We start from the raw sequence: 25,964 nt of genomic DNA, 5'->3' as shown, positions 1-25,964 counted from the left end.
AGATCCTTTAAAAGAAATAACCTTATTTGTTTTATTAGCTTCTGTAGCTGGGTTTCCTTTTTGCTCTTTTTCCTGCACAGATTTGAAATTGAGGATTCCAGAATTTGCACCTGAGAGATCACAGTGTAAGATCTCAAGTGTTTTGGAAACCAATGAGACTGAGTTTATTTCCCAGCTCCACCTCTACACTCTGTAAAAAAATTATATTGTGTTCTGAAATTGTTAATTATTAAAGTAAGTTCAAAATAAATCAATATGGTATTTTCTGTATGATCAACAACATTGACTGCAATGAGACTGCTTAGCTTTTATTTTACTTAAAATTTATTTGAAAAATGTGATTTTATATTTTGAATATACAAACATATAGATTTCGTGTAGGTATGAGTATATATGAATTTCACAGGCTGTAAGTCATCAGTATGCTCTTGCCACAACCAATATCATCTGTAATATTGAGCATCCTCACAGGGCCTGACACATAATAAAGTGCTATAATGGATGAAACAGGTAATAGGAGTGTTCCCTCCATGCTTGAAACCAGACCATCTTAACTGTCAGCAGTACTTGGATAGAGCATGTAAGAGTTCCTTTGAAATGTTGATCACATTTTATCTTGACTTTTGCTAGAAAAACTAGCTTTAGTGTGCTCTATTTTCATGAGTTACCCCCAAAGTGATCAAGTATAGCTCAGTAAATATCTCTGAAGACACACATCTTATGAAACCTTTGTAAAAATATATATTTTAATAATAATTATACAGAAAAGCAATTCCATTTCCACATAGTACTGACCCTGCAATTAGATGTTTTAGTGGAATGTAAAAGTTTTAAAAGATAACATGCAAATATTCAAAAGAAAATTCAAAAATCAAAATTATTTTTAAAAGAAAGGAAAAAAACAAGCAAAGGAATACAAAGAAAAATGCTCAAGTAAAATTGCAAACATTTGTCATGCTGTTTGGTATAATAAATAAAACAGGATAGCAGACCCTTATTAATAGCATGTATATCTTCCAGACCCCATAACTGTCCAGATTGAATGTAAACTATACAGGGTAAATATAATATTTATATTAGAAATAAATATATTATATCTCACATATATGATATTTATCTTAATATATGTTACATAACATACTAATGAAATTATTTACGTTATTGCACTGAGAAGTGAACTTTGAGATTAAATAGGAAAAAGAGTATCAAGTGTGTATAAGTGTATGATGTGTTTACTCAGAGAGATAATGGGAAGGGTAGTTCTCAAGTTATTAACAAATGGTTTAACCTTAGTTATATATGTGAAAAAATTTAATTTTTTCCTTATACTTTTCTATATTGTTAAATATATTCTATTGAGAATGTATTATTTTTTGAGAATGTATTATTTTTATAAGCCCAAACTGCTATTCTTTCCAAAAATTGATCTTGCCTTGTCAATTACCACACATCACTTAAGAGTATAAAGTTCAATTCCTTAGTGTGCATATAATTCCCTTCATGATCTCACTCACTTCGTTTAATCTCATTTTTGCACTCCTCCACTTAAATATAACACATGTGTCAACAATACCAAAATATTTAAAAATCTCCAAAGGCCATTTCTTTCATGCTTCCATGCATTTGTTGATTGTTTTCGTTAAGTTGTATCCTCCATTTATTTTATCCATCAAGCAAATGCTCAAGCAATATTGTCTAGCCAACTCAAACCAAGTGAGAGCCAATCCAGAGCCCAGAGAATGTAACCAGGGCAAATATAAAAAGTAATATTGACTCTTCAATGTCACCATTTCTTCAGTTATATATCGCTTTATCTCTCTTATTCTTCAAGCCTAAATTCTGGAGATTAGATCTAATTAAAGATTAGAACAATTTTTTTTTTTTTTTACTCTTTCTTCTCTTTGGTCTGGTATCCCTGTGAAGTGATAGCCAAGAGGACAAAACAGACACAAAAGCAACCTATTTTGGTCATGTGCTGATAACTTTTTCCCTTTGAGTAGACAATCTCCTATCCTGTCCATCCTTACTAATCTCTGTAGTTCAGTTAATTTGAGCACCCCTCTGTGTTTAAACAGCAATATGCAGTATATTGAACCATTACATTTTATCAATCAGGACACATTAAATTCATAAAATACAATATTTCTGGAATCAGAGATGTATCTTAATATGAATGGAATGGCGTTTTAGTGTTATGGTATAGTTTGATAGTAAATTTTTTAATTTTGTAATGTTATATAAAATAATGCTCTATCTTACAATCAGTAGCATCTTAGAATTATTTTTGTGTGTAAGAGAGTGTGTGTGTGTTGGTCAAGTCTTATAGAATGTAAACTTCTTAATGAGAGTGAACACTGTGTCTCTGGTATACTTGGCACTTACTAGCCATTTAATAATCATTAGTAAAATTATTAAATAAAATGCTATCTACAGAAACATATGTGGATGCCTGTGGTCTTATTGGAATGCCAAGTACCTATACTTGAATAGTCTAGTAAAACCTGGAACGTGTTCCAAGATCTGCATCTCAGGAGTATGTGCACATCTCCAAAGCTGAGTATAAGCAGGGGAAGATAAGCCCAGCCTAAAAATTCTGATTAGGGATGCTAGTGAGAATGAGAGAAAACTCCAGTTAATCTAAATTCATGTATGCCAAGAATTTTGCAAAAAAAAATGATGAGTATTACCAGGAAGTATAAGTACATGGTGTATTTATAGTAGTGTAGAAAGTGCTCTATTGTGAAATTACCATATTTGGTTAGCATAGCAGTAATGTTTCCATTTCTTTATTTTTTTGCTTTTCCTTTTCTCTACTTATATCTCTTTATGAGTTTTCATTAAGACCTCTTAGTCCATGAGCTTGTGTATTTATGTGAGTTGTAGGCTGAATAATGGTCCCCTGAGATGTCAACATCTGGATCTCCAGAACCTAAGAATATATTTCCTTGCATGGTAAAAAGAACTTTGCAGATATGATTAAGGTTCAGGACCTGGAGATGCAGATATTATTTTAGACTATCTGGGTGCACCGAATGTAATCACAATTGTTCATATAAGAAGTGAGGGCAGATTTGATATTGTTGTAAGAGTGACATTTTTGGAACACTTTTAATTATGTCAATTCTCTGCTTCTAATTTTTTTCTGTTCCTAATTTTTAAGAGACTCTATTATTAATAATATAACTCTTATCTATTTGGTAAGATACATACATTCCTTTACTCCTTTATCATCTTATCTTAATATGGAACAATCCCACATACATGTTTTTAAATGACATTGATTGTTTCAGGCCAGTTATTTTGGAGACTATCCTTCATTCTGGATATGTGTGATTGTTTCCTCATGGAGCCTTGTTCTTTCATCTCCTCTACTTCCTGTAAGTGAATGTTAGGCATTGGGGCTGGAATAGATTCAGATTACACATTTTAGGGATTCATATTTCCTAGGTGATTTTGGCTACTTAATATTGTACTACACCAAGAATATCATGGTGTGAGGATGCAATTCTAAGAATGATCCTGAGTTTGATCACTTTAGAAGGTGTATTTTTTAAATTTGCAATGTACAATTAATATGTGGAGAGATAATGGGCCTCTTGTGTATATCCTATTTTCTAAAACAGTTTCATGTAATGATTTTAGCATCCACTGATTATATATGATCAAATGGATTATAACCTGGAGTGTTATAAACATGGTGGTTTTTTAATTCTATCACTTGTTAGTTCTCATTCTTCTGTAAATAGTTATAATATATACACACTTTATATATAATATTTATACACAGTCAACTCATGGATTTTTTATTCAATCTGTTACCATCAAAATAACATATTCCTTTACTGCTTACATCAAAATCTATTACTTACCCCTAAAATAATTGACTGTTGTTGATAATTTAAGAGCATATTTACAATTCTAGGATGTTTTTATTTCATGAGATATGCTAAAATAAATAATTTTAACAAAGGAGAGTATTTATGATTGTTCTATATCATAGAGAAAAAGGGAACTGTCTAAGCACTCGCACGGTATGAAATCACTGTTCTAAGGATTTCTCATGTATTCTTTTTCCAGTCAATCCTCAAAATATACTGTATTTCTTGCAGCAGTTGTTCACCGCCCCTTACCTACCATCTCATTTTACAGATCAGAAAATTCATACTCTGAAAGGCTAACTAAGCTTCCCAAGAGTACAGAATTAGTAAAAGATGAGCAAAATTTAAACTCAGGAATTTTAATTCCTACCCACCACAGTGCCTCTCTAAAGTTCTAGTTACCTTTATTTCACGTTATGATTCAAAATCGTGACCATATTAGTCAGGATTCTCCAGAGAAACAGAACCGAGAGAGAGAGAGAGAGAGAGAGAGAGAGAGAGAGAGAGTGTGTGTGTGTGTGTGTGTGTGTGTGTGTGTGTGTGTGTGTGTGTGTGTGTAGAGGTGGGGGGGCAATTTTAAGCAATTGTCTCAGGCCAATTGTGGTGACTGGCAAGTCTGAAATCTGCAGGGCAGACCAGCAGGCTAGAGACCCAGGGAAGAGCCAATGTTGTAGTCTTAAGTCCAAAGGGAATCTAGAGACAGAATTCCTTCTTCCCCAGGGGACCTCATCTTTTTCTCTGAAGACCTTCTGTTGATTGGATCAGACACACCCACACTGTGGAGTATAATCTGATTCACTCAGAACCTACTGATTTAAATGTTAATCACATTTTTAAAAAAACAGCTTCAAAGAAATCTCTAAAATGGTGTTTGACCCAATGTCTGTGCACCACAGCCTAGCCAAATTGACACATGAAATTGATCATTAAGGAGATGTGCTAAATTTCCACTTTATTTGTATATGTTTAAAGTGCCATGCTTCAGACATTTGACGTCCCCACTGAGTCTGTTTTTTTCTCATTGAAATAAATAGCAACATTTAAATTCATTAATATTTTTTGTTTTTATTGGTTGTGCTTATGGATTCATTAAACTTTCTGTTTGCCCATCCATCAATAACGTGTTTAATATTTATTAAGAAGTATGATATATTTAAACTAGGCTCTCTAGGATCTATAATGGCCATAGGTTAATGGCTTCAAATTTTAATCCAGAGATGGTCTTTATTGATGGTCCTTTTTGCTAGTTTTATGCACACTTTGTTAAATCTTAAAAATAATTTCATACTAAAACCTATGGACAGAGACAGTATTCTTCCATGAGAATGAAAATATCATTGTGCTACAGAAAAATACTTGACTGAACCCTATTCTCCAAGGAGGCACAATATCCCATTCAGTCTTCATCTTCAGTCAATACTTTTAAGAGATGTGCTTCTAGGCAGGTCAATATAGGCTTTCAAAAAAAGTAGAAAAAGTATAGTATCCCTGAAATACTCCCTGACTATAAGTGAAATCTTTGTTTCAATTCGTTCATTGGGTTTGAAAATGATATCAAATACCTAAAATCCCCACATTCTTTCATGAGTTATTTGGAATCACCAAGTTTCCATCTCGATTCTTCTGCTGCTTTAAACTAAGGTGATGTATCAGCATGTCGAATAACAGAGCAAAGCAAGTGGTAAGCTTTCTTTGCCAAAAATCAATAATTTTAACAAAATTATACCTATAGTGGAGGTTCTACTTCATTCATCCTGACTATTCCAATTATTCCTTCATTTTATTCTTTTTACACCTTCTACATTCTGGATAATTTTGTTTTATTCTTTAATTCTATAACTTTGACACTCAGAATTGTGGCTGAGAATCAGCCCTTCAGCTGCTACTTGTTTTAGGTAGAAGCCTAGCTCTTCAAGATTTAATTTCAAATTGCAGATTAATTGGCTGGTGTTATATTGGATCTTTTCCAATCCCTTGCTTATATGCTTTGGAACAAGACTTGTTCTAAAAATAATGTAACACTCCACATCGGTTGGCAACAATACAAAAGGGATCATTTGGACATACATATAACATCTATACCAGAAACTCATACCTCTATGTGGTTTTTAGAAACCACTGATAATTTTTCAAAATTCTGCAAGCTTTAATTATTTGATTGGAAGCTTTAGTATTATTTAGAAATGGTGATTATCTTACTGATTGTGAGGAGCATAGAAAGAGCATAACGACTTTGTTCTTTATATTATTGATATTAAAAAATGATGTAAGAAAAGTCCTATGGCTTATAGTAAATTTGCATCTATTATTGATAAGGACCCAGTGGCATTACCTGTTTAGCTTTGCCTCTGACCTTCAATATATCCTAGAGTTTCAGAAAATATTCTTTCACTAAAAATGAATGAAACTAAAGCAGGGAATTTCAAGGAAGAACTTGAGCCTCAAGGGATAGGCCTGTACACAGATTAGCATGACTGGAAGGTGAACAAAGGGCCAGCCGCAAGCTTTCCCCTGACCTTTTCCCTTCACTCAGTGGCATTTATATGAGCTTAGACTGCAAGTATTTTCGAGATGGCAGAAAGCAGATCTGGACACAGTTCAAGCTATATGGATTCTTTTTTGCTCCAAAGAAATGTAGCAAGTTATTTTTTTCTCTATTTTTTCCCTTGACCCCTGACATAACTAAAAAAAAGAAAAGAATGAGAAAGAAAGAAAGAAAGAAAGAAAGAAAGAAAGAAAGAAAGAAAGAAAGAAAGAAAGAAAGAAAAAGAAAAAGAAAGAAAGAAAAAAGAAATTAACTATCTCAAGGTAAATATAGAAAACAAACAATATATTCTAAATTCTACACTGGTAGATGAAAATCTAGTTTTTAATACTAAGCTACAAGGCAATTAAGTAAATGTGAATTTAATTATGTTCATTTTATGAAGAGGAAATCCTTCATGCCAATTTGTAGAGAGAAAAATTTAGGGAGAACGAGGACAAAAATAATGAAAATGAAAACCACCTCTGTATTCAGTAATGACATTTCCAATAACCCCATTTTTACAGGTATTTCCTCTATAGGTATTATACTTGTACAGTGAGAAGAAAATATTAATATTGGCAAAATTAATCAGTTATTCTCATATTCTAACATTTGTGTTGAACTTATTAACTCCTGGAAACTTTCTTAGCATTTATTTTTAAATTTTTGACAATTGTTTCTATTAAAGCAAAATTAAAGTATACCTAAACACACAGATTATAACACACACACACACACATACACAGAGCCATTGACCTTGCTGCACCAAAAGACAAAAGACTCTATAGCAGATGCTATTGCTGCCCCATCTCAAATATTCTCACCCACCTGACATCACTGGCAGTTTAAGTTGATAGCTTCCAGCCCACTCTCAGCTTTTCACTTAAACCCTTCTTTCATCTTGTCTTCTGAGGATTTTTTTTAACCACTCAACTAAGCTATGATTGACATGTAAAAAGGTCGTACAAATTTAATGTATACAATTTCTTGAGTTTGGAGATAAATATACCCCCATGAAACCATCACCACTATCAAGGCCATAGACATATCCATTACCTCCCAAAGTTTCCTCCCATCCCCTTCATTATTATGATGATGATTATTATTTTTGTGTTCAGAGGTGGTAAGAACACAAAACATAAGAGCTACCCTCTTAGTGAAACTTGAGGATATAATACAGTATCGTTGAGGACTTTGTTGGTAACTGAGAACTTACTTGGATACAATTAGGGACAACTTCTAAGTTTTAGGGAGCTGGTGTTCTTCAACCCTCAAACGGTGGGGTCTGGGGTCATCAATGAATCAATGCAAGATCTTCCCTCTTCTGGAGGGATGATTCTGAATCTTGTTCCACAGTTTCACAAAGGATCCATAGAGGACTGATCCAGAACCCTAAAACAGCAATTATATTAGCCCACGTTTATCTTCCCTGCCTCACAATCTTGGACTTGCACATCCTGAGATCACCTCTTATATACATTACCTGTACCCAAGTTTTTATCTCTAAGTCTGTGTTTAGGGCAACTTGAAACTGACATAGTGGAACAAAACAAATACAAGTTGTCCATTTAAGTTACTTGTGTTGTTGAAAAGTCAGTGATAAAATAGAAGACCTGGAGAAATTGAATTCTGACAGGTTAGTAAAATGACCAAAATATACCGATTTTCAATTTAATTATTTTACATTTGCAGATCAAAAGACTCCTATGATAAATGCAACTATATTAAAGCTATCTAAATAAAAATATTTTAAGTGAATTATACATTTACTTTTACTGATGTGGAATAAAATATATTTCTGCAATTACAAAATAATTGGAAGTTCCCTCTAATTAATTTTAATAAGACTTCAACTGTTCATATTTGTTAGTTGTCCAAAAAAAAGGAAATAATTCTAACCAATATATTTATCACTATTATAACTAATATCTTCTCTATTGAAAAATCTATGGTTTAATCTTCAAAATTACTTAACTATCTTCGAATGAATTCTGTTCCAAGTAAATTTTATTTTAGTTCCTCTCTTCTTGCCATAAAGAATAAAGCACTTCTCTAAGGGGGAAAAAACTGAGATGATTCACACTACCTGCCTTAAAATAAATTTATCTTTATTTCCTTTTAAATTAAATTTGGATATTTACTATATACATAATACAAGATCACTTACAATACATGAGAGTGGGATTGTGCATTCAGGGTTGCCCAAAGCCCAGCTCATTTTGAGTAAGTGTAAACAGTAATACCCATACTTTTTTATTGGCTAATGCTATAAGGTGGCATCTGTCATCAGCATCCTCATATAAACTCACCATTGCTACAGCATCTGTTCCATCACACAATGTTCTATTTCTGTGTCTCACACATCTCACTAGAGAGGAACAAATATACTATTTTAAAATAAGTTGCCAGTGTTTCTAAATGAGAACTCAAATCATCTTGCCAGAAATGTACGTGACAGAACAGGAATAAACTATGAGTTGTGACTTTAAAGAGTATAAAAAAATGGGTTAATTGTTTCATTTATATTTAAATATTATGATTATACAATTAAATAATTGGAGCACAGGTTTATGCTCCAATTTTCATCTTTTTTTCCTAGTATGTATAACTCAGTTTTTGTTTTGGATTGTAAATCTATTATTAAATAGCACAAAAGTGTGACAAATCTTTTTGAAACTTGGTAGATTCAACATAGTTAATTTTCTATGCCAGATACTTCTCCTGGGACACAGTGAATTAAAATTGAAACATGAGCTCATCTATCTACTCATCCATTCATTCAATAAGTATTAATTGATCATGCTATGTGCAGGGACATAGGGATAAAATAAATCTTTAAAAAGCAGTGGCAGAAATGTGCCTGCTTTCAGGAAACATCATTCTAATAGAGGAAGGTGGAGAATAAGAAAATAAAACATTTAATATAATCAGGTGACATAAGTGCTGTGAAGGGAAATAAAAGAAGATATGGGATAAAAGTTGCAAAACAGAATGTTACTTTAGAAAAAGTGATTTGGGAAAAGGTTTCTGATTCAGTGGAAAATATCTCAAGTAAAGTTAATAATTGAAATCAAGGATTAAGGAAATGCATAGTTATTTTTCCCTTGTAGAAAAGCTGAGTATAAGACATCTTGAATTGTTAAAAGAAAGGTAATACACTCGTGGCAAAAGCTAGTTAGAGAAACCATAAGAATCAACAAGACCAAGATTTTGCAATCCCAAAGCAGAGTATAAAAGTATCTTAAACAGGACAATCCCTAAGAAGGCTTTCTATCGTGCTTCGGAGCAAGCATGTATTTTGATGCAAACTCTATACATAGCTTACACAACTTAATGGAGGGGAGACTGCTTTTTCTTTGTTTAAGAAGCGCAGCATAAATTATTACCATGATGTTCAATTATTCTTACTGCTTTACAACTATTTGAGAACATTTTGCATGAGAAAAAATATGTCCAAATATAAATGAAGGCCACCCAATGTGTGAAAGGTAGCAGGACTTTGTGGCACATGGGGTGTCGCTCAAAGAAAGAAAAGACATTACAAAATTTCATTTAATCATGTATTTATTCAATAATTTATTTAAACAGTATTCACTTCAAACTAGTAGATATGCCACAGGACTAAAAGCTTCAAGTTTTTATTGCTGTTCACAGAACATAAAGCACAGCTATTATGTCATTATGTGTGTATTTTAATTTTAAAAAGACTAAAAATAGTTCTGAATGTGTAGAACATAAATTATCAGACAACCATATTATATTTAAACTAGATTTTCAGTAATACTGGATGTAAGCTTCTGAACAAATAAATCAATAAGTGAGTAAATCAATGGAAATATTTGAGCAAATACAGCCTCTCGCCATGATGTTAAGATAGGATCTTTTCTTTCATCAAGCTTAGAATTTAGTTATAGCAACAGCACCTATTACAATAATGGGGAAATACTAAACAGGTAATGGTCAGTATTATAATTATAAGACTGAATCTGCATATTATCTGATGGTATGTGCATATTGTGAAAATCATACAGGGTCCAGGGTCAAAAGACATGGATTCCTACTCTATCACTGCAATTTCCTAACAGGATAATTTTGAGTTTCAGTGTGCTCATCTCTAAGTAATCAACTATGCAGGATATCTGGGTGGCTCAGTTGGTAAGCATCTGCCTTCAACTCGCCTCATGATCCCAGGGTCCTGGAATCTAGTCCCACATTGGACTCCTTGTTCAGCGGGGAGCCTGCTTCTCCCTCTGCCTGCCAACCACCCCCCCACCCCCGCCGCTTGTGTGCTCTCTCTCTCTCTCCCCCTCTCTGACAAATAAATGAATAAAATCTTTAAAAAAATAATCAACTATACAAAACTTTCTGAAGGGGGGCAGAGAGAGAAAGAGAGAGAGGCTCAAATGAAGCAATGCATGTGAAAGTTACCAAAAGTGGTTTTGGTTTTAATCACCATTAACATAGTATTTCAGAAGGATCGTTTTATTGATTTATTCAACTCTTTATTGAACAGATGTTTACTGAGCCCCAATTATATGGCAGGCACTGTTCTGGGTGCTGGATATATAGCACAGAATAGACCAGTCCTCTGCTCTGGGCAAGCTATATTCTAGGGGAGGGAATAGAAAATCAACAAATAAACAGGTATACCAAATATCAGATAAGATTATGAACACTGGAAAAAATAAAGCAAAATAAGGGGATGCAGAGTGACCGCCTTTGGGGAGAACTATTCTATTTTATTCTGTTTTAAAGATTTCTTTATTTATTTTAGAAAGACAGAAAGAGCTTGGGAGCGAGTGGTGGGAGGGGCAGAGGGAGAGAATCTCAAGAAGACTCCCTGCTGAGCGTGGGGTTGATGTGGGGCTCAATCCCACCACCTATGAGATCATGACCTGGGCCAAAACCAAGAGCTGGTCACACAATCAACTGAGCCACCCAGGCGCCCCTGGAAGAACTATTTTAAACAGGCCAATCAGGGAAATCCTTTCTGAGAGAGGTCACATAATAAAAGATATGCATGCAAGAAGGGTGAAAACTGTGAAAGTTTTTAGGGTAAGAGAGTTTCAGGAAAATGGACAAATAAATGCAGGCGCAGTTGAAGAAATAAACTCTGTATATGGGAAAAAGAGCAAGGAGGACAAAGTGAGTGAAGAGCAGTATTATAGAAGGAAGGACCAGAGGGTTGTGGAGGAGGACCTAAAATGGGAAGGGGGATGGCAATAATCAGAAAAGACAGAACGAAGAACTTTACCAGGATCTGGAAGGAAGTTGAGATTTGTGTAGAGAAAGAGGAGAAGGCAGGGCCTCCATGATGAGGGAAACGTGGAAAAGGAATTGAGTAAAATAAACATTAAAATATTGAGAAAATTAGGGTCATAATGGGACCTGCAATGGGATGATGAGCCAAAACGACAGTTTAGAAACAAGCAGCCATAAAACAGCTCTTTGATATAAAAATCATTTGGCAATAATAAGAAGGATGGTTTGAAAGGATGAGCCTCTGAGGTCAAAGAGACCCACAGATGATTTATTAGCCCAAGTAGGCTAACTGATTTAAGAAATGAGCCACTAAATCTCACTGGGTTTGCACAAATAGTTTATTTCTTGTTTAAATCACAGAGAAGGCAGACCCTCATGGGGTGCCACTCTACGTGGCCATCCAGACCCCCATGGTCCTGCCACATGGTGGCTTCACTAACCTATTAAGTCCTTGAATTCCTCTCCTTTCAGACAACTGATGGAAAGAACATAGCCTGGGGTTCAAGGCCGTTTATTCTGGGAAGGGGAACAGATTGCTTCATATTCAATAAGCTGAACCTAAGTCAAGTGGCCATACATCACTGAAAAGGAACCTGGAAAATACAGTCCAGTTGTATAATCAGGAAGGAAAACAAAATGGAGAAAATAAGTCAGATTTTCACAGACATTAGATGTAAGTAAATAGCACAAAAGAAATGTAGTCAAAAAGAATATACATATTAGAAAGAATAATAGCATATGTAAAATAAATAGCACAAAAAACCATCAAATATCATAGATGCTATCGCTCTTATTTTAATATTCCTAATATTCCTATTAAAATAAATATGAAAAATTATCATCAAAAAGCTTTTCTATAAATATCATTAGGGCCAGGGGCACCTGGGTGGCTCAGTCTTTAAGCGTCTGCCTTCTGCTCAGGTCATGATCCCAGGGTCCTGGGATCAAGCCCCCCCTTGGGCTCCCTGCTCAGTGGGGAGCATTCTCCCTCTCCCTCTGCTTCTCCCTCTCCCTCTGCTGCTCCCTCTCCCTTGCTTGTGTTCCTTCTCTCGCTGTGTCTCTCTGTCAAGTAAATAAATAAAATCTTTAAAAAAAAGCATTAGGACCAACTCTTCATAACAAAATGTTCTTTTATTAAAATACTACTTGTAAAGTTGAATTTCATATTTTCTGGTTTTCTACCCTCTCTTAGAGTACATCAGTGTGGACTGTGGCATTTCAATAATAGGATTATTTTTAATCATTTATTTTTTTCCCATGTTCCCTAAGTGAATAATGCTGGTTCATTATGTCCTCAGTCTAAAATGCAATATGTGTATGCATCTGTGTGATTTTTATTTATTGAAAAACTATTTTTTCTTACCAATTAGAAACAAGGAGAGCTTAAAATGAGGTTTTCCTCTTAATTTAAGGCAGAGATATAAAAACAGCAGCTCGGTATCTGGAACTATTTGGAATCATCAATGAAAGAAAAACTTTAAAACATAAAATAATATTCTTTAAAGATGATGTAATAGTTGTCAACTTATCCAGAATGGTTGTTAAAATCACATATGGCCTTACAAATCTCACCTGTGTGCTGTGGCTTATAACGACCCATGAAAAGTTGATCAATATCTCTATGCTTTAAACATCTCGTAGTAATAATGGTTGTGGTAGTGATAGTAGTAATTATAATAAAACAATTACATTTTAAAAGTTCACTAGGTGGCAATTCTCTTGATCAAGGAGACATGATACAGAATTATTGTTGATTGAATTCAGGTGTAGCATTAATTTAACCTATATGGGTGAAATAACTATTGGCTTTACATCAGATCTAAAATCCTCCTATCATTCTCTCATATTTATTCTCTCACCTTCTCTCTCCTGCTATTATCTAGTGGCTAAAATCTGACTATATTTTATCATTCAAAAATATTAACTTCGGATATAAGCAGATGCTATAATGATAGTTCTTGTGGGAAGCAGTGTTTTTTTAAGAGGGTTTTCCCTCATATATCCCCCATAAGAATTTAGAATAAAACAAGTGTTTTTAAGAAAGGTTCTAGGTTGACGAGTTAACAGTAACAGTTTAAAATAGCTAAGCGTTTTGAAGTTTTATGTTATTAAATATTGGAATTTAAAAGTGGACAGGTTATATCAATTTTTTAAATTCTACCCAGTGAGATCTAAATATCATAATGATTGGATACAAAACATTGCTAATTTAAAAGAAATACAAAAATAAGTGTGATATTGCATGGGTTTTACTTCTTTAGATCATATTCAATCCCAATTCCTTCATCGAATTTTATTCAAATATATACAATACATTTAAGTCTGTTGAAAGCCTTTTATTATTTCTCTACAATAAAATATATATATTTAAATTTTAAATAATTTTTAAAATTTCCTATAAACATAAGACAGTAAATATTAAAAATTATTTTACATTGATGTACCTTTACTATTATATGTAAATGTAATGAACAATTGATCAAAGATATTCTGTCATGTATCCATGGATGAATATTATTTATTGTGTGAGTAATGTGGAGTTGAACATTCATTCCATTCTTTTATTTAAAAAATAGGTCTAAGCATGAAGAAACTATGTTCATATAAGTAAATAGATTTGAACAGACTTGTTATAAGCCCATAACTAAATTCTTTGAAACTCTTCTGAGTTTTGTGCAAAAATGTCATGCTGATTTCCCATTAAAAAATTTCATCATCTGTCATTTGATAACTGTTTGGTTATCCTTCAACTCTGTTAAAAAGTATGAATTGGAAACCACCTGAAAATCCATTTGTCTTCTAATCATTAGAGTCATTCATTTTCTCAACTTTAACACCAAAATCTAGTTTATCCTCTGTATATACACACACACACACATATATATATATATATATGCTGGAGAGAGAGCAAGAGAGAGAGAGGGAGGGAGGTAAAGAGGAAGAGAGAAAGAGAGAGAGGGAGAGAGAGAGAGAGAGAGAGAGAGAGAATAAAAGAGAATGAGGGCAACACTGGAGTATTTTACATCCTGGAACAACATATCATACTTAGCCTTAACATGGGTAAGAAGTATCCTTTTTTAGTATAAAGGGTTGATAAATGTATTAAAGAGAGGAGACGTAGGAAAGAAACTGCTTCACTCAGGAACCTTATCAGTCTTAGGAGAGAATCCATATGGAAGTGGTGATCAGGAAATTCATTTTCTTAAAGCCATCTGTGCTTGTATCTTAGAACCTCAGGCTATGTATACCCCAGTTGGAAGACCACTGGTCTAAGGAGGCGGTGTGCAAACTGGAGACAATCCCTTGGAGAATTTGAATCTGCAGACTGACACTGTTTCCTTTCTTAGTCCCTTCTTTTTGGGAAGGGGGGTCACATGTCACCGATGGCATGCGATATGTCCTGTGTACAGAGTAGAAGTTCCCCATCCTAGAATAATTGACAGTGTCACATTTAATCTTATATTTGCCCCAGCGTTTTCCGACTTAATGACGTTTGCATGTGCACAGTTGAATGGACTTACACACTATAAGTTTTGTAGTTTTAAGTAGTACAATACTCACAAAATGGACAAGTGGACTACAAAAAATTGCTGCCAAATAAACCTGTATTGAAGATAATATATGATTAATAATCCAAACATGAGCAAACATCAGAAAATGGCAGAAATCAATTTCAATCTTCTGGTAGAGCACACTGCAACACAAAAACTATGATGGTTTAAACGGACATGACAAGAGGACACCAAAAAATTTCTAAATCATGAAAAGACAATGTGAATATACATGTACTTAATGAAATCATTAAAAAACATTTTATCATTTTTCACACCTCTGTATGTTGTTGTGGCTTATAATGTACATACTTGCATTAGGTGAGAAGTATGTGTACATAATTTACAAATAAATAAATGTATTTTGGAATATTTGTCCAAAAATGTTTTAATGATGGGATGTGGTATCAAAAATTGGGGGGGACCCTGCTCACCTTCACAGCACATATACTAAAATTGGAACAATACAGAGATTAGTGTGGCCCCTGCACAAGGATGACACACAAATTTATGAAGCATTTCATATTAAAAAATAGAAAAATTGGATGGGCCACTGGTCTAGAGAAAGCACTAAGCTTAACTTTTTTATATGATAAAAAGAACAATAGCTTAGTAGCTACCTGTCTAGAAATTTCATCAGCTTTATTTCTTCTCAATATTTTGCACTAAATGGCAAATATAGAAGAAGCAATGAGGTTTGGGGACAGTCTATTTCCAATGATGTTTATCACAACATAATTATGCTATTCTACCTGTGTAAATAGTGTCAATGATATTATGGTTTTCACATAATTTATATGTAAATAATTAAAGAATGATTTTTTTGAATAATAGCATATAGAGATTGGAAAAAGATATATAATTAGACACAATTTTCTTGTAAGGTGAGTCATTTCCCAGCAACATTCTTACTCAATATAAATTCCAAAGGAACTTCCAGAATATTTGAGTCATGACCTGAACACTGCTTTGTTGGAAGCTGGCATTCCTACCACAGAGAAGCAGAGGTCTCTGAAGAAAAAAAAAAATCGGTCTCTTTGCCAATTTTACAAGTTGGCCATAGCTATAATCATCAATTCCTTCACAGATACAGAGTTTGCATATAAGATTTTTTTGTGTGTCTGTGTCCTATAGCTCTGGGCAGTTGTTCAATTTAGTGGTGATATTACCATTAATGCATATGCTTCAGGTTAACAAACATGGAACAAATAATATTTTTATTTCACTGCTGACCAAATTATAGATACTTAATTTCTAGAAGATGCATGACATGAAATACCCTGTGCTTTAATATAATCAATGGGTAACATCTAGTTCCTTATTTAAGATGTAAGAATTACAATCCAGACAGAAAGAATACAAAGAATGTGCTAAACAACTCAAAGCAAAATTCACACAACTTAGAACACAAAACCACCTGGAAAAGAACCAGAATGAATAAATGAATTTGTCTATATAAATTAGCAATTCTCAAGCTAGGACATGTGAACAGACTGGACTATATGATTGAGGCTGAAACTGACTTAAAAACAATGAAAAATAATATAAAATAAATATAAAATATAAAATAATAATAATAATCTAGAAATGACTATAGGAAAAAATGTTTAAAATTGTGAAAATGGCTCTTAAGCATTGAGCTTTTTTAGTCACAAGTACAAACACAATTACAGCAATTTTACCAGTAGTTGTGTGCAAATTCGAGTAGTAATTATACACATGTACATGGTTTCATTAGAATTTAATGCTTATCTTTCCAAAATATGTTATTAACTAAAATTTAACTGTTTTTACTTAAATAAAACAAAATAATGATACTGATATCAGTTACTCATAACTAAAACAAGCTTTTTCTCTTTTCAAATTAAGCTTCTATTTAAAAAAGATTCTCAGAATACCATCAAAAATTTTCATTAAGCAAGGAGGAAAAACATATTCCACTTAAAAAAAAAAAGCCCAACATAAACCCACAGCCAAGTACTAATCTAGATTTAATAGTTGATATCATAGTGACTTTTGTGACTTCCTTAGGGTAATGCTAAAGAGCTTTAAAGCAGTTTGCCTCAAATTGTGCCTTTCCTGGGTTTGCTACTCATCCAAAACATAACCCATTAAAGACTGTAGTAAGAAGACAGGAAAAATTAAGGAATAGGAAAAAATGCATTGTGTATTTATTTATAAAATCTATATTATATAAATATATTTTGTGTCACCAAACTGAAAATCTGTATGTCTTCTAAATGCAAAGATGCTTAAAAATCAGCATTTTAGGGGTGTCTGGATGGCTCAGTTGATTAAGTATCTGATGTTGGTTTTGGCTCAGGTCATGATCATATCATGGGTCATGAAATCGAGTTCTGGGGCAGGCTCCACACTCAGCGGGGAGTCTGCTTGAAGATTGTCTCCCCCATCCCTTCCCCCACTCATACGTTCTCTCTTTTTTTCTCTCTCTCTCAAATAAATAGATAAATCTTTTAAAAAAATCAGCATTTTATTTTGAACATTTTGCAAGTAAATATACCATGAATTTGGAATTAGAAAAAATTCTTTAACATATTTAAGGATGTATGGATTAGACATAATTTTAATATAGAGTAGTTTTCACAAAATTTCAAAGTATGATAATTTGTGTAAAGTTCTTACCTATGAAAAAGGAGGCTTGGAACATTTAAAAAAATCAATTTAACTCATCTCATAAACATGGCTTGATTATACACACATTATTATATCTCATATTATTCTACACATTGGCAGCAAAAATTATTAGTACATGTTTTCTGCTACTAAAGACCTTAAGTAATACAGAAAAGAGTCATTAGTATTCACCAGCAATAATAATACCAAAATGTCAGGGGAGAGAATCATTTATTCTTTAAGATTTTGGCCTATTGGCAAATACTTGAAAAAGAAGTGGTATTTGAGAAGATCATTACAATGACGTGGATGGAACTGGAGGGTGTTATGCTGAGTGAAATAAGTCAATCAGAGAAAGACATGTATCATATGACCTCACTGATATGAAGAATTCTTAAAGTTGTTCTCAGGAACAAACTAAGGGTTGCTGGAATGGTCGCGGGTGGGAGGGATGGGGTGGCTGGTTGATAGACATTGGGGAAGATATGTGCTACAGTGAGCACTGTGAATTGTGTAAGACTGTTGAATCACAGATCTGTACTTCTGAAACAAATAACGCAACATATTTTAAGAAAAAAGGAAAAGAAGAAGATAGCAGGAGAGGAAGAATGAAGGGGAGTAAGTCAGAGGGGGAGACGAACCAGGAGAGATGATGGACTCTGAAAAACAAACTGAGGTTTCTAGAGGGGAGGAGGGTAGGGGGATGGGTTAGCCTGGTGATGGGTATTAAAGAGGGCACATTCTGCATGGAGCACTGGGTGTTATGAACAAACAATGAATCATGGAACACTACACCAAAACAAATTATGTAATATATGGTAATTAACATAACAATAAAAAAAATTAAAAGATAAAAAAAAAGAGAAGATCATTATAGAATGAGAAGGAATTCCGCAGGCAGAGAAGTCAAAAAGATATTGGATTCCATCCCATTGCAAACATCTTCTCATATTTTCCCATTTCCTCTTGTATTTCCACATTTCAAAATTATCTAAATCATTTTAAAACTTTCTTATCCCTCAGGTTTTGTTTGAAAGGACATTTTCTATGAGAAATCATCCATGAATTAACAATACTAAACAGCTTCCCCTGTTACTCAGTTTGAGTATCTTAACTTTTAATCAAGAAATTTAAACTGCTCATAGTTACTTTCATAACATTATATTTGGCCCATAGTTTTATTTTATGCTTTTTATTTTATGCATTTTGGGAGTTACTTTTTGTTCCATTTTTTGTTTTACTGACTTCTTTCTTCAGGTTTAAAAATTAAGATGCTAATTTCAATTCACCTACTTAAAGATTTTGACATTTATTTTTAAAAAATAAGTTTTATTTATATTAAATAAAAGTTTATTTTTAGACTCTTTTACTCATTTTCCTACATTATTTCCCTAACATTTTTCCCAGTTCACATTTAATTTATCTTGAGGTCACATGCTCCATATTTAAAACAATAAATTTACATTTCAAGAAAAAGACAAAATTTATCTTTCAATATAAATTGTTTTTTGGACTTAAACATTCTATTTTGGAGTTATAATAGTTATTTACATCCATTAAAAACCTATTCTTTACCATAGACTTTAGGATTTTTATACATTTATTTTGATTTTTAGTTGTTGTATATTCGTGGTCATTTCTTAGCTCTTGATGATATGGAAAAATTCTTCCAAAAGTTTTTGATGAAAATGTATTTGAGAATTACTGTTTTGAAGCAATATAGGACTCAATGTTTCCTTCACACACAAACAGTATCTTTGCAGGGGATTCACAGTTTTCAATCATAATCATTTTCTTATTAAACCTCTATTGACTTTGCTGCACTGTCCTCCTGCATTTATTGTTGCATAGGAAAAGAAAAAAAAAGAAAGGAACTCCATGAAGTCTTTAGAGAAAAATCACTACAGAATTTAACAATAAAGTAAATGAACAGTTTACTGAAAAATCAGTTGTCGAAAGAGAACGACTTCACTTTGGAGATGGGAGACACAACAATATTTTATCCCTTGCCAAATATGAAGTATTTCGCAATTGAAAAACTTTACATACATTATGGAGAACATGTTGACAATATCTAGTTAAGATTAAGATTTTAATCTTAATGTTACTCTTATAGCCCTTTGATTCCATTTATAAATATATAAGTTTAGATGAATTTTAACAAAACATGTGCAAGAGTCTTCATTACATTGCCAACAGTGGAAAAAATGGATAATTAAAATGTGCATTAACCCATGTATCAGAATTCTGTAAAACTACATAACTAATTGAAAGAGATACATATTTATTTACATGTATAGAAGTTGAAAATATAGTGCTAACAGTAAGAATACAAATTAAAGTGATATATACAACATGGTAAATGTTTGTGAAATATTTAAAACCACACAAGCTATATTACCTTTGTTTTAGTTTTACTTTAATCAGTTATAAATGCATATAATTTAAAGACTCACCAAGTTCTATAAAGTTTATTAATAAAAGAGTGGTTCAGTGTCTGCCCCAGACTTCTCTCTTTCCAAAATCAACCATTTTGACACTTTTAGCTGATTTTTTTGTATATATCTCTGTATCTCTAAATAATATACACATGCGTCAGCATATCAATTTTTAAGGTTATACATTCTCTATTGATTTTGCAATAGTAAAGATAAGGATTTGGTTTCTTTCACCATTCCCCTCTATCGCATTTCATCACATCTTTCAGTCACGCCTATCAAAATTTTTGTTAGACCTACATTCAACATTTGTATTGTTATTACTATGTGAATACTATTAGCAGGTCATTCAAAAGGTCTTTTCCTTAGTTGTCTTTTCCTTAAAATTTTGTCTTCCCTGAATAACTGTCTTATTCTTTCTACCTATCACTAAAATAACCCTAAGTTGTTAATTATGTCACTCTTTTCCTTGAATTATTATGCATCAGGCATTTTTTCAATTTTATCTTCTGAAAGAAATCTTCCCAACAACATTTTGATCTCTCTAATCAGGACTGTTTGGCCTCCATACCTGGAAAACAGATCTCATCTTGGGATCATCCTTGACCATGTTCTGAGAATTCTATTCTCCTTTATTCTGTGCTGGAGACATATTTTCTGAATACACATGCAATTATTTCTTGGTTTCCACTCTTATTTCAGTTGAGCACATCATCCAGTACCTTCCTAAGAAAAATTGAATGGGAAGTACTAAATAGCATAAATTTATTTGGTCCTCACACACTGATAGTTCAGCTGGATGTAAAATTTAATGTTGGAACTATCTTTTTCTTAGGAGTTTTGAAGACATTGCTCCATTGTGTTCTATTTACCAGTGTTGCTATCCACATATTTAAGGATATTAAGCTAAGTGAGACAAGTCAGTCAGAGAAAAACAAATACCATATGATTTCAGCTTATGTGGAATCTAAAAACCAAAACAAACAGACTCTTAAATACAGAGAACGAACTGGTGGTTGTCAGAGGGGAGGTAGGTGGGTTTTTGGGTGAAATAGTTAAAGGGAATTAAGAAGTACAAACTTCCAGTTATAAAATAAATAAGTCACAGAGATGAAACCACAGTATAGGGAATATAGTCAGTAATATTGCAACAACATCGTACAGTGAGATGGTGACTATACTTATTGTGGTGAGCAGTGAGTAATGTGTAGAATTGTTGAATCACTATGTTGTATACCTGAAACTAATATAACATTGTATGTTAATTATACTTCTATAAAAAATAAATAAAAATAATGAATAATAAACAACTAAAGTAATTCTGATTCCTGACATTTTGTGTGTATCTTTTGTAAAGGTTTTTTCTCTCCTTCTAGAAGCTAATAGACCCCTCTCTTTTTCTTTTTTTTAAGATTTTATTTATTTATTCATAAGAGACACAGAGAGAGAGGCAGAGGGAGAAGCAGGCTCCCCGCTGAGCAGGGAGCCCGATGCGGGACTCGATCCCAGGACCCTGGGATCATGACCTGAGCCGAAGGCAGACACTTAACCATCTGAGCCACCCAGGCACCCGACCCCTCTCTTTTTCATCATTGTCCTGAAATGTCATAACGTTGTGTCTTTGTTAAATCTATTTTTATCCATTTTACTGATCACTTGGTATGGGTTATGGGCTTTCAGTATCCAGACTTGTGTCCTTCATTTTTATATGTTTTACTTTAATTATTTTTTGGGTGATTTCCTTCCGTTCTCTTTTCTCTCCTTCTGGAATTATTATTTTGGAATGTTTGACTTTCCAGCAAGTCCTCTGGATTTCTTATATTCACTCTGCTACCCCACATTTTTCCTTGCTTCTAAAAGCTCTTTTTAAAAGCTCTTTTTTTGTATTTTTTTCCATTTTTTGGTCTTTTTAAAAAGATTTTATTTATTTATTTGAGAGAATGAGAGAGAGAGAGAGCACGGGAGGGAAGAGGGTCAAAGGGAGAAGCAGACTCCCCACTGAGCAAGGAGCCAGATGTGGGACTCGATCCTGGGACTCCAGGATCATGACCTGAGCTGAAGGCAGTCGCTTAACCAACTGAGCCACCCAGGCACCCCTCCATTTTTTTGTCTTATTCCTGTTTCATGTGTTCAATGAGGAGTGGGCAAGGAAGGCTGGCAGTTCTGGACAAAGTCATGTGTGGTGGCCATACTTCCCAAGATGTCCCCCTTATCTCACTTAATATTCACATCCTTGTATAAGCCCCCCTCTTGAGTGTGGGCTCACTTAGTGACTTGCTTCTACTGTATTGAATAGGCAAAAGTGATAGAATATAATTTCAGAGATTAGGTTGTAAAAAATTACAACTCTTGTCTTACACACTATTTCACCTGCTCAACTTACTCATGGATGAGGCAAGATGTAATTTTGAAAAGACTCACATGGTAAGGAACTAAAGTTAGCCTCTGACAAAGGGCCTACAAGGAAGCAAATCCTGCCAACAACAAAGTAAGTGAGCTCAGAAGTAGGTCCTTCACCAGTTGAGCATTGAAGTAACTACAGCTCCATCTGATACCTTGATTTCAGCCTCTGAGGGACATTACCCACACATTACAGCTAAGCTGTGCCCAGTTTCCAGATCTACAGAAACTTTGAAGTGATCAGTGTGGTTTCAAGCAACTGAGCATTGAGGAAATTTGTTGCCTCATATTAGACAAATAATAAAACACATAATATGCAGGATAGTATTCTTATCTTCATTTGGCCTGATATAAACTAGAATAGGAGCTTCTGTTTAACTTTTTTCAGAGAATTAAACTCAAGGTTTGAGTGGAGTAAGGAAGAGGGCAATTAACCTAATTGCACAGATTGGGGAACAGGATCTGGGAATCTGATTCTTTTTAAAACACACTTTCAACTCAAACTTATGTTTTTATTCCATTGTTCCACTATCTGAATTACCTAATGCCATAAATTTCAGAGCCTTCTTCAGACTCATAGCAAAAATCAGTCTGCTTAAATAAAAAGAGTGAAATCTTGCCATTTGCAATCACATGGATTGAACTAGAGCGTATAATGCTAAAAGAAATAAGACAGATACCATATGATCTCACTCGTATGTGGAATTTAAGAAACAAAACAAATGATCAAGGGAATAAAAAAGAGAGAATTAGAAGCCAAGAAACAGACCCTTAACTGCTGAGAACACATTGATGATTACCAGAGGAGAGGTGGGTGGAGGATGGGTTAAACAGGTAATGGTGATTAAAGAGTGCACTTGTCCTGATAAGCACTAGGTGATGCATGGAGTTGTTGAATCACAATATTATACACCTGAAACTAATATAACATTGTATGTTAACTAAAATAAAATAAAATATTGAAAGGAAAAATCAGGATGCTTATTAGTTTTTCCCCACTGTTGATTAGGCTTCAATTTTCTTGGGACTCAGATTATTTATCACTCATCCAATTATAGTCCATCTTCCAAAATATTTTTCTGTTGTCTCCTTTTCCGTTTGCTTGCTCCTTATGACTTTGTGTTGTGTTTTTAAGTCTCTTTATTAGTCATTTTAAAAATCCCTTTATTAATAATTTTAGTAGAGTTTCAGAGGCAATCTACAGTGGATGCATGTGTTCAACTGTGATCTTTTTTTTTTTTTAAGTAGGCTCCACACCCAGTGTGGAACCCAATGTGGGGCTTGAACTCATGACCCTGAAATCAAGACCTGAGCCAAGATCAAGAGTCATACACTTAACCAACTGAGCGACTCAGGCACTCCTCAATCTACTATGTTTAAACAATGCACAAGTTAATCAGTATTTTTAATGATTTTTAAGAAAATAAGAATATTGTAAATATTCAGGTAGGGTTAAGGGTACATGAATATTATATGTGGCTTTTTGCAATTTAAAAATATTTTTAATGTCAAATTTAAGTTTCAAAAAATCCTATATTTGGGGGCACCTGGGTGGCTCAGTCGTTAAGCATCTGTCTTCAGCTCAGGTCATGATCCCAGGGTCCTGGGATTGAGCCCCACATCAGGCTCCTTGCTCTGCAGGAAGCCTGCTTCACCCTCTCCCAGTCCCTCTGCTTGTGTTCCCTCTCTCGCTGTCTCCCTCTCTGTCAAATAAATAAATAAAATCTTTAAAAAAAATCCTATATTTGGTGTACATTGCAGAGTTCTTGGATTTTTATTTTATTTTATTATTTATTTATTTATTTATTTATTACTGCATGATAATAAAAGTTTTAACCCACTTAAAGTGATTAGAAAATCCAAAATGGAAAGTTATAAAAAAAGGGACTTGAGGTAAAACTCCCAATGCAAATTAATTAAGATGACTGATTTTTGCTTTTCACGTGCTTTCTTTTTCTTTTCTTTCTTCTTCTTTTTGTTTCTGTCTTTCTTTTTTCTTTCTTTCTTCTGGAAAAGAAAAACCTTTGTATACAAACAAATATGATATTTTTCCAACAGTGTGGTTAGAGAAACCAAGTCATAATCCTATGCCCACAAGTGTGATGATGTTAAAAAAGAGATCTGTTTCCATTTTCTTCAGACCAGCCGCCTGACATTTCAAAAGATAAGAAGCACTGCTCAGCTTGAATGAACTCAAAAATATCTCTGCAAATGTATTTGAACTCATCTTTTGAAATGTCAGTTTGGGACGAAGTGATATGAGTTACTCATTCGGGTATAAGCGTTAAGAGTCTGAAACAATTTTTCTAAGAAGAGAGAATGATGTTGAAGAATATATTTTTCAGTAAATCAAGGAATTAAAAGTTTGTGGCTATTATTTCATTAAGAAAATTAGTTACCTACTAAGATACTTTAAGTTTAAATATAGAAATATAGTTTTATATATCAAGATATTAATTTGATTTTAAAAATTTTCTCCTTCAGGTATTCTTTTTTATTTATTCAACATTCCACTGACTATTTTACTTGCTGTTTTGTATTTATGTGGAACATTCTTGTGTGTCCTAATATTTTCTTTTTAAAGAGATTGTACAATTATATCTGATTCATCCTGTTTTTTGTTGTTGTTGTTACTGTTGATAACTTGAAGGTGTAATTGGAGAGGTAATAAATCACGTATATTTAAAAATTAATGGTGAAAATTCACTTGCCATATGGCCCAAAAACTGCACTCTTGAGCATTTACTCCAAAGATATGGCACTTATTTTCACACAGGAATTTGTACACACAAATGTTCCTAGCAGCTTTATTTGTAATAGGCCAAAGCTGGAAACTACCCAAATGTCCATCAGTGAGTGAATGGTTAAACAAATTGTGGTACATCCATGCTATAGAATACTACTCAGCAATAAAAAGGAATCATATATATATTGGATGAACCTCAAGGAAATTATGCTGAATAAAAAAAAGCCAATCTCAAAAGGGTACATACTGTATCATTCCTCTTCTGTAACATTGTGAAATAGCATAAAAATATAAATGGAAAATAATTTATTAGTGGTTTCCAAGAGCTAGAAGTGGAGGGATATATGTAGTTATAAAGAGGTAACATGAGAGGATATTTTGGTGCTGGTACAAGTGTAAACTGCACACACACACACACACACATACACACACACGAGTGCATCTATACCTGTTGAAATGTGAATAAGTTCTATAAATTGTATCAATGTCAATTTCTTCATTTTAATATTACAAATGTGTTATTATGTT

At 33.4% G+C, this 25,964-nt stretch overlaps 1 long non-coding RNA gene and 1 other non-coding gene across 2 annotated transcripts in view; one reads left to right on the top strand and one right to left on the bottom strand.

Moving 5' to 3' along the window:
• Positions 1-25,964, bottom strand: part of LOC113924829 — a 118,820-nt gene that overhangs the window by 78,713 nt on the left and 14,143 nt on the right. The gene's annotated exons all lie outside the window — the stretch shown is intronic.
• LOC113926067 lies at positions 15,645-15,748 on the top strand. The gene has a single exon (XR_003521151.1). It is a non-coding gene; the product is annotated as a U6 spliceosomal RNA (small nuclear RNA).

The sequence above is a fragment of the Zalophus californianus genome, chromosome 2 (assembly GCF_009762305.2).
Source record: "Zalophus californianus isolate mZalCal1 chromosome 2, mZalCal1.pri.v2, whole genome shotgun sequence".
NCBI lineage: Eukaryota > Metazoa > Chordata > Mammalia > Carnivora > Otariidae > Zalophus > Zalophus californianus.
The sequence above is the reverse complement of the archived record's forward strand: the minus strand, read 5'-3'. Positions and strand labels throughout refer to the sequence as shown.